Source organism: Dendrobium catenatum, unplaced genomic scaffold, assembly GCF_001605985.2.
Source record: "Dendrobium catenatum unplaced genomic scaffold, ASM160598v2 fragScaff_scaffold_402, whole genome shotgun sequence".
In the NCBI taxonomy this organism is placed as follows: domain Eukaryota; kingdom Viridiplantae; phylum Streptophyta; class Magnoliopsida; order Asparagales; family Orchidaceae; genus Dendrobium; species Dendrobium catenatum.
The window spans coordinates 129666-138628 of NW_021318864.1; positions in this window are offsets into that span (position 1 = coordinate 129666).

Below are 8963 nucleotides of genomic sequence, written 5' to 3' on the forward strand. Positions count from 1 at the left end.
GTAGTGTTGTCTCCCAATGTTACTTTGCCTCCAGTTCTAGTCTCTAGTAGAATGAACTTCTTCATATCTTCAGTGATGTGTCACGAGCAGCCACTATCCAGGTACCATATGCTCTCACTAGGTCTTTTGTGAAAGCATCCCTACAATTTCATTCAAGGGTTAGATTTGGGAACCCAAGTTAGTTTGGGTTCCTCCTTATGCTTGCATGAATGAGATGTATGTATGCTATGATGTGATGGATTCACTTTAGGTTTTAATACTAAGTGTGTCTTACGTTGAATTGTACAAGTACGAGCTATGTGACCTAGCATGCCACAAGAGAAGCACCTAACACCAGGAAATGGATTCACTAACCTATGTGAGTGGTGATGCCTCTTCCTAAAGTTGTGTGATGCATTCTATGTTGGGGGTTGACTAGGTTGGGTTAATGTGAGTGATGCAATTTCTTTTTCTAGTTCTTTCATTTTTTTTAAAGTGTTATTTTGATATGTCAATCTATGAACTTCTATTTTTAACAAATGCTCAATGTGATCTACTTTTAATGCAAGTTTGTCTAGTCTATCAAAAGCTTCTTCTAGTTCAACTTGAGTGGTTTTCAAGGTTTCATGCATTTCAGTTAGTTCAATATGCTTCTTATTTAATGCATCATACTCATCAAGAAGTAGCATATGATCTTATCTAAATCAGAATTTTCTTTGACTAAGTTAGCATGCTCAGTTTATAAACTACTAAACTCAATATTAAGACTAGCATGCATCTTTTTCAATTTCCTATATGAGTCATGATTTTTTTTTAGAAATGAGCAATAAATCTTCATATGAAAGTTCACATACCTCATCTTGATCCGATTGATCAAGATTATCGTTATCCATTAGACACAGATTTGTTACCTCCTCCTCTGCTTCTTCTTTTAATAATTCTAAGGCAGAGTCATCCCAAAAAGCTTATTGTGTCTTCATTTTTCCTTTCTTATACTTGGCTTTTTCCTTGCTCTTTTCCTTAGCAGGTAGACTCTTTAAGTTGGGGCAATCAGCTCGAAGGTGACCTGGCTTCTTGCACTCAAAATAGATTGTATCAGATGAAACTTTATTAAACTTTGAGCTTTTATATTATTCCAATTGTTCTGATGACGCCTTTATTTTCTCTTTAAGAAGTTCTTGAACTGTCAGGTCATCAGTGCTATATCATATTCTTCCTCCCCTACAGAGCTATCACTTTCTAAGTTATTTGCTTTTAATGCCACCATTCGCTCATTCTTCTTTTCACCTGTATCACTTTGTCTTTGACTCACTCTTGCTCATATGCAATGAGTGATCCAAGGAGATTATCAATATAATAAACATTAAGTTCTTTAGATTCAGTGATATAAGTTATATTAGCATCGTAGGAACTAGGTAAGCATCTTAGAATCTTATTAACTTTCTCAGAATTTGAAATCTCTCTACCTAATGCATGCAAGGATGTCACGATTTGAGTGAACTTAGTGTACATCTTAGATATTGTAAAATCCCTTCGAAACTGATTTTTTTGAGTGCTGTTAGTCCGGACGAACTGGCCTTAGTCCTGGACGAACTGAAGAAAATTATGAATAATCTGTCAATTTCATCTGGACGAACCTGTAAGGGTCGGGACGAACCGTCGGGACGAACTTAACCCGAGAGTTTCATCCAGGGATAAAATAAATTGGAATTAATTTTGTCTGGACGTTTTGAGTACAGAGGAGTTCATCCCGGGACAAATGGGAATCGTCCGAGACGATCCTGTTTGATAAATATCCGATTTGAGATATTTTGGATCATTTTGAAGAGAGAAAAAGGCAGGAGAGAGAAAGAGAAGGAAAGAGAAAGAAGAGGCTTAATTTCGGAGGCTGCAGAGCGCTTTTCGTCCGACGATGCAGTTGGAAAATTTGTTTGTCTCGAAGTAAGGACTCCGAATCCTATTTTTGATTTCGAAGACTTTGAGTTTTGATAATTCTATGCTCAGTTTTGTGTTTCCGTTACCGAATAACGTGCATAATTTTGTATTGACAAAAGTTTTGCCGCACAACTTTTGATATATTTCTGATATGATATTTTTACACGATTTGAGTATTTTCTGTAAAGTTTCTACCTTTTATTTTGAGTTCTGTGCGATTTTTATCCAATAGAAAATTATCAGGATGTTGAAAAATGTTGCTTCAGTATGATTAAAGTCTTATATTATTATTTTCCATGATCTCTGGTAATTTGATAAATTTCTGAATCTGTGATTTATGTGTACATTCCGTGTACTACCGTTATGCCGCTGATTTCTCGTACGACCTCTAATTTTCTGAATTTATGATTTGAATGATTGAATATGCATACGAATGTGAAAATATGATTGAATTATTGTTATTGTTATTGAAAGATAAGTGCAGACTGGTTGAATCATTGGTTGGAGATTCTTCAGCCGATGGGCACAGAGTGACGACTCTTATTGAGCCAACGGATATGGATATGGATATATGGATATATTTATGGATTTCTACAACAACACTATGGATTTCTACAACACCACAATGGATATATGGATATGGATATAACAACACAAGGTATACAACTATACATCCAGTTATTGTACTTGTTCAGTAAGACTCTTGTATTGAATTACTTGTGTACGATATTGGCCTATTGATCTCATTATGGATTTATTGATATCGATGGACTTCTTGTATTGATTATTGATTTATTGATTTTGAATGGATTTATTGATGAATGTATTTATAGATTTATTGATATCGGCGAATTTAATGTATTGGATTGATTTCTTGACGAATGGATTTACTGATGGGTTTACAGGTTTACTGTTATTGTCGGTTCATTGATACTGCATATTGTACGTGTCACAGTACATAGATACTGATATTGATATGAATATTGATATTGTATTGATTCATTGATACTATCGCTTCATTGATATACCGTATTGAACTGCTGCATGTGATTCATTGATAAATATGGAATAGGTTTTACTGTATTGATTTGATTGTTTTATATGATTTCATACTGATTGATAGTATTGGCCAGAGATGATTGATTTGATTGATTCCATTGATAGGATATTGATTTAACTGTCAAATCAACGAATCCTTTCACTATGGATGCCTGGGGCGTCACAGATATTGTTTCTCTAGGTTTCATAAGGAAGAGTTCATAATCATGCAACAAAATGTTAAGCTTAGACTATTTTACTTCCCTTGTTCATTCGTATGTAATGCACAGTCTATCCCAAATCTCCTTACCAGTAGCACAGGTAGAAACTCCCATATAATCCTCAGACTTTAATTTACAAAAAAAGCAATTTAAACACTTAGCATTCAATTGGGATAAATCCCTATCCTCATTGCTCCATTCATTAAAAGGGACTTGAGTTTTCACTCCATTCAAAGTTTTAAAAGGTGCAACATATCCATCATTGACTAACATCCACATGCAGTAATCAATAGACTGTAAAAAAGTAGACGTTCTAATTTTCTAGAAATCAAACGGGATGTTATCAAAAAGAGGTGGACGGGCTATTGAATAACCCTCCGCGGTGTTATGATTACCAAAATGCAACATGATCATTTTTTTTCAAGATTTTCTAAAATACTATTTTTGAAAACAGGCTCTGATACCAATTGAAATAACTAGATTGATAAGAGGGGGGTGAATTGTGAAAACTTTATAGCAATAATTAAACACCGAAGCAAGATTACTAATTTTTTTTTATGTTTTTAAATTTTTAACATAAAAACTTTAACTACTATGAAGGCAAATAATTGAACTCAATGTGTAACAATGAAATCCTTTTTCTTTCACAGTTTTTACAGAGAAAATATTATGAAAATAAAGTACAAGAAAAAAATAAAAAGCGATAAGGAAAAAGCACACAGGATTTTTATAGTGGTTTTGTCAAACCATGACCTACGTCCACTCCCTGGAGTCCTCCGCTCTGGTAATTTCACTACAAACTATAGCTCTCCTGTTGCCCCCCTTGGCAAGGCGGAGACGCCCTTACAAGACTCACTTTCACCAACCCTGCATGGCAGAGTGCCTTCGAGGAGAAGGAAGAGTACCTTCGAGGGCACGGATGTAGAAGAGTCTCTTCCTCAGAGAGCCTCCCACAAGTTCTTCTCAGGCCATAAGAGGAGTAAGATGCAGTAAGAACGGAGCAATCTTTTGATCTCCCTCAGGCCTCTTCTCCCTCACCAAGCTCACCTTGTCCTTCCTCTCTCAAACCCTAAAAACTTCTCAAGAGCTCTCTCCCAAGGATTCCCTATCTAATTACGTCCCCCTCTCTCTGTCTCTCTCAAAAGCATAACAATTTTGACACATAAAACGGGCTCCAAAATCCCTAAAATTTTCATAGTAGCTGTTACTATCGTACAGTATGATTTAATATCATACAGTATGATATGTATAATATGCCTCATCCTAGTACGAAGGTGTACAAATAATTCAAAATCTTATCATACAATACGATAATAAATCGTACGGTATGATACTCAACACTACTGCTCGTACAGGACGATAGCTGGAACGAGCAAAAGTCGCCTCTGTACATCGTATGGTATGATCCACATCATGCAGTATGAATGGTAAAAATCAAGGCATCGTCTAGGACAAATTCTGGGATGATCAAATGTCATCTCTATTCATCGTATGGTATGATCTACATCGTACAATACAATGAGGAAAAAATAAAGGATCATCCAAAACGATCTCCGGGATGATCAGAATTCATCTCTGTTCATCATATAGTACGAACGTGTTCGTACAATATGATTATCAATCAGTAAATAGGCCTTGATTTATTATACTAATCACGAGTTAATTTAAGTAAGTATTTAAAAATATGTCGTACAGTACGAATTGCTTCGTACAGTACGAACGGCTGAGAATAGCTTACTTAAGTTTATTTGATGGCTAGGGTTTTAGATTTGTAACATATCGTACAGTACGATAGTATTCGTACGGTACGATCTGTTCACTGAAAACATTTTACAAGATCAGATCGTACAATACGAAATAATTTTGTATAGTACGATCACTAGAGAAAGAAAATCTACATTTTTACTTTAAAACACTCTCCCCCTGTGTGTGTGTACGATTGCTCAGACTTACATGTAGTTTGTGCCCAGACTCAAGAAAAGAAAAAAAATAAAATAAATATAAAATTACATTGTTTCAGACTCACACTCCTAGTCTAACCAGTCTTGAATCTTCCTGTTGTTATGATTTTCCTGAAATATTAGTACTCACAGGCAATACAAGAACTCAAATGATATTCAATGAATAGATAGTTCAGGCAATCATTATTTGTCATCATCAAAATCTCAAACTCGGGGTCATGGGTTGCAACAGAAAAAAATATCATGAAGTACCATAATCTCTAATGTAAAGTAAATAGAAAAAGAAAGAAATCACTATTACACCTCATGTACATATCAATCATGAAAATTGCCTCTTAGAATATCGCATTTGGTAGAGAAAACTTAAATTTATTCTAAAAATTATGAATCACAATAGATCTTTTTGCAAAGCATGGTTAATTAAATTTATTTAGATTATCTCAAACAATAAGAATGATCTAATAACAACTTATAAAACTTAACAAAAAACATTAAATTTCTATTCTAGTAAAAAACTAACCAAAAGACCATTCTAAAACTTAAAACTTTTTAAAATTATTCAAGAAAAATCACAGATAAAACATAAAAAGAAGTATTTTGTAATGAAATTCCACTTTAAAAACAGACCGTTATAAATCATTTTGAACTCCTTTCTACTTATGTTGATTATAGAAAATTAAAACAAAGAGAAATAAAAAAGGTGATGTTTTTTATACATCAAGTGATTGGATCTCCGAATAAGGGTGGCCAACATTGGTAGAAAGATGAAATTTTCTAAAATAGCCCCCAACCATAGGTGGGCTCTATGCACAGGATGCCAACTCATCTATCCTCCTGTTCTCAATCGACACCAAAGACGAATCCACCCTCATGGTCCTAGAGGCCATCACTAAATCTGATGAAGGTGGTAGAGAAAGCAATCTTATAGAGTCATCATTATCTAGAGAAAATAATATGTTCAAAGTCTGAACGTATCTCTACATCCAAACTCTAATTAAAAAAAAAACATGGCACATGGATTATATATGTAGAGTTTTAATATATATTTTTGAAAACTAATGACTCGACGTCCTGTCCCGATGCAGAGGTAAAAATTTTGAATTTACAGTAGATGAAAATTAAGGAGTTGATTTGCTTTTCATCTTTTCATCTTCAAACAAGCCCTTACTCATGTGGTCTATTATCTCCTTAAGTTCATCATTTTTGATCTCATGTTAGGTCCGTCATTTTTGTTCAGTTCATCTTCGAAGATGGATTGCTCTCTAATCCAAGAAGGATCACTCTCTCATCTACCAGACAGATTTGTACACTATACTTGAAAGGTTAGATTTAACCAATGATTAAGATTGATTAAGGTGGCATTTTATCTTTGGATTTGTTGAAGGCATAATTGGTGAAGCTACATACTCTATATGACATTTCTCTCAAAATAGTTTTTAGGGTTTAAGGTTTAGGGTTTAGGCCATTTGCTTATCTCCTCGTTGCAGTAGTCGAGAGCCTCCAATGAAAGCCAAATAGAAAAATATTTTATATTTTTCTTTGTTGTGAGAAATTCAATGCCACATTATATAGAAAGGAGAAAAAGGCAGTTAGTTTGGCGTATGGATAGAACTGATTTAAGAACTGATGCTTTCTCATCACTCATGTTTGACATCTACATGATCTAAGTAGATGTCAGTATTTCAGCCTAACAAATTAATAATTGTAACTTTCGATAAACTTTTGTACCTTCTAATATTTATCTTCATCCACTATAAGCCTAATCATAGCTAGAGAAGCCATTCTAGTCTCTGATTTTCAAAATTTTATATGGGAATTCAAATCAAGACCCTTCGTGAAATCAAATTTTGAACATAAAAAAATTCTTGCATTATCTTTCTAAAAATTTATTCAATAACTGTGATGATCCTTTGAACACTAAAATCAAATTTATGGGCATACCTCCAGTACAAATCATATGTGACATTCTCATCCTTATACACACCTTAGAAACAAGAAAAAATATATGAAGAGGAAACACAATACAGGGTGTGTATATTATGTTTAAGGGGAAGTAATTTATTTTTTGTGTACAAGCATCTAGTGTACAAACTTATACACAGTCAATATAAAGTCAATACACAACTTATATATAGTATGTATAAGCTAGTACACAGTCAATACATATCTTATACATAGTAAATACACAATTAATATATAGTTTATACACAATCAACACACAATTAATATATACATAATAAATACATAGATTGTACAATATTAATACATAGTTAAAACATAGTCAATAAATAGTCAATACATAACTTTTACACATTCAACGCATAATTAATACAAAGTTAATATACAGCTTGTACACAGTTAATACACAGTCAATACATAGCTTGTTCATAGTGTGTACAAGCTTGTAAACTATGTGTGCAAGCTATATATTGACAGTGTATTAACTATGTAAAAGCTTGTATATAATGTGTTGTAGTGGTACATAAATACACAAGGGGAATTATACATCGTGTATTTAAGCATTTCATATGCAATACACTATGTGCATAAGGAACAGAAAACATTCCAGTAAAATTTCCTCTGTTAAAATTTTATCTACAAATGAAAAGAGCTATACATTTATAAAAAAACCCTAAAAATTTGGGAGAAGTTTGAAATTTAATTATAAGTTTAAATCTATAGCACCTCCAACCAAATTAACTTCCACTGCATACCATAAACTCTCCATCGTTTTCTGGAGTTTTATTATCTTCAAATCTTCATAGACATTTGCATACCACCTTTCAGCCTCCACATTATATAAGCATATTAACTCCTTGAAAAATGCGTATCCTTCTCCATATCAATCTTCATTTTCACCAGCTCTTTTGTTCTTCATTTTTTTTCTTTTACAGAAGGTATCAAAAGTTCTATTGAGCTAAAATCCTAAACATTAGAGAGCTTTCATGAGATTTTTTTTCTTAAAAAGAAGTGCCAACCCAAATAGTAAATTTGAATAAGATTTTTGAAGATCTTTTTTAGAAAGTCAAAACTACCACCTTTATGCCCAGTCGGGTCATTAGAAAAGCAAAAAAATAAAATACAAATATATATTAAAATTCCACATGTCAAGATTTCATTGGAGTCCACACTAAAAGTTTGTTAGGGGTGTTTAGCCCTTATGAACTAGCACAAGGAAAACCAAGAGGGGAGGGTGAAATTACTAAACAACAAGAGGGGGGGGGGGGGGAAGTAAATCTTTCTTTTAATAAAAGTAACCCAACAAGAGTTGAATTTGTTTTGTTGTTTTATTAAATTTTATACAGAGAATCATAAACAGTTTCTTCCAAAAATTCACCAATGCAATAGTTTATGAACAATTAAATCAGTAAAAAATAACAGCAACTGATAGAGGAAAACACAACAAGAATTTATAGTGATGTTGGTCAAAATATGACTACTGTCCACTCCTCGGTCCTCCACTCCGGGATTTATCAACTGATAAAAATAGGTTCTCCTTTGCCCCCGCTCAGCAAGGCAGAGAAGAGCATTACAACCTTCCCTATTCGAGCGAAGCGGGGCGGAGTGCCAAACTCTATTTCGCCCTCCTCTGCGACGGCAGGAACCTCTCATTTCTCCCTCTCGTGGAGAAGGCAAGAACCTCGAAGTACGGATGTAGACGAGCCTTTCCCTTGGAGATCCTCCTCAAATCCTTCAGGTCGCCACAGAGGACAAAAGCATGCAAAATTGAGCAACCGTGTGATCTCCCCCCCCCCCCCCCCCCCCCCCCCCCCCCCCCCTCCCCCCCCCCCCCCCCCCCCACCCCCACACTCTCCCTCCAATGCTTCAC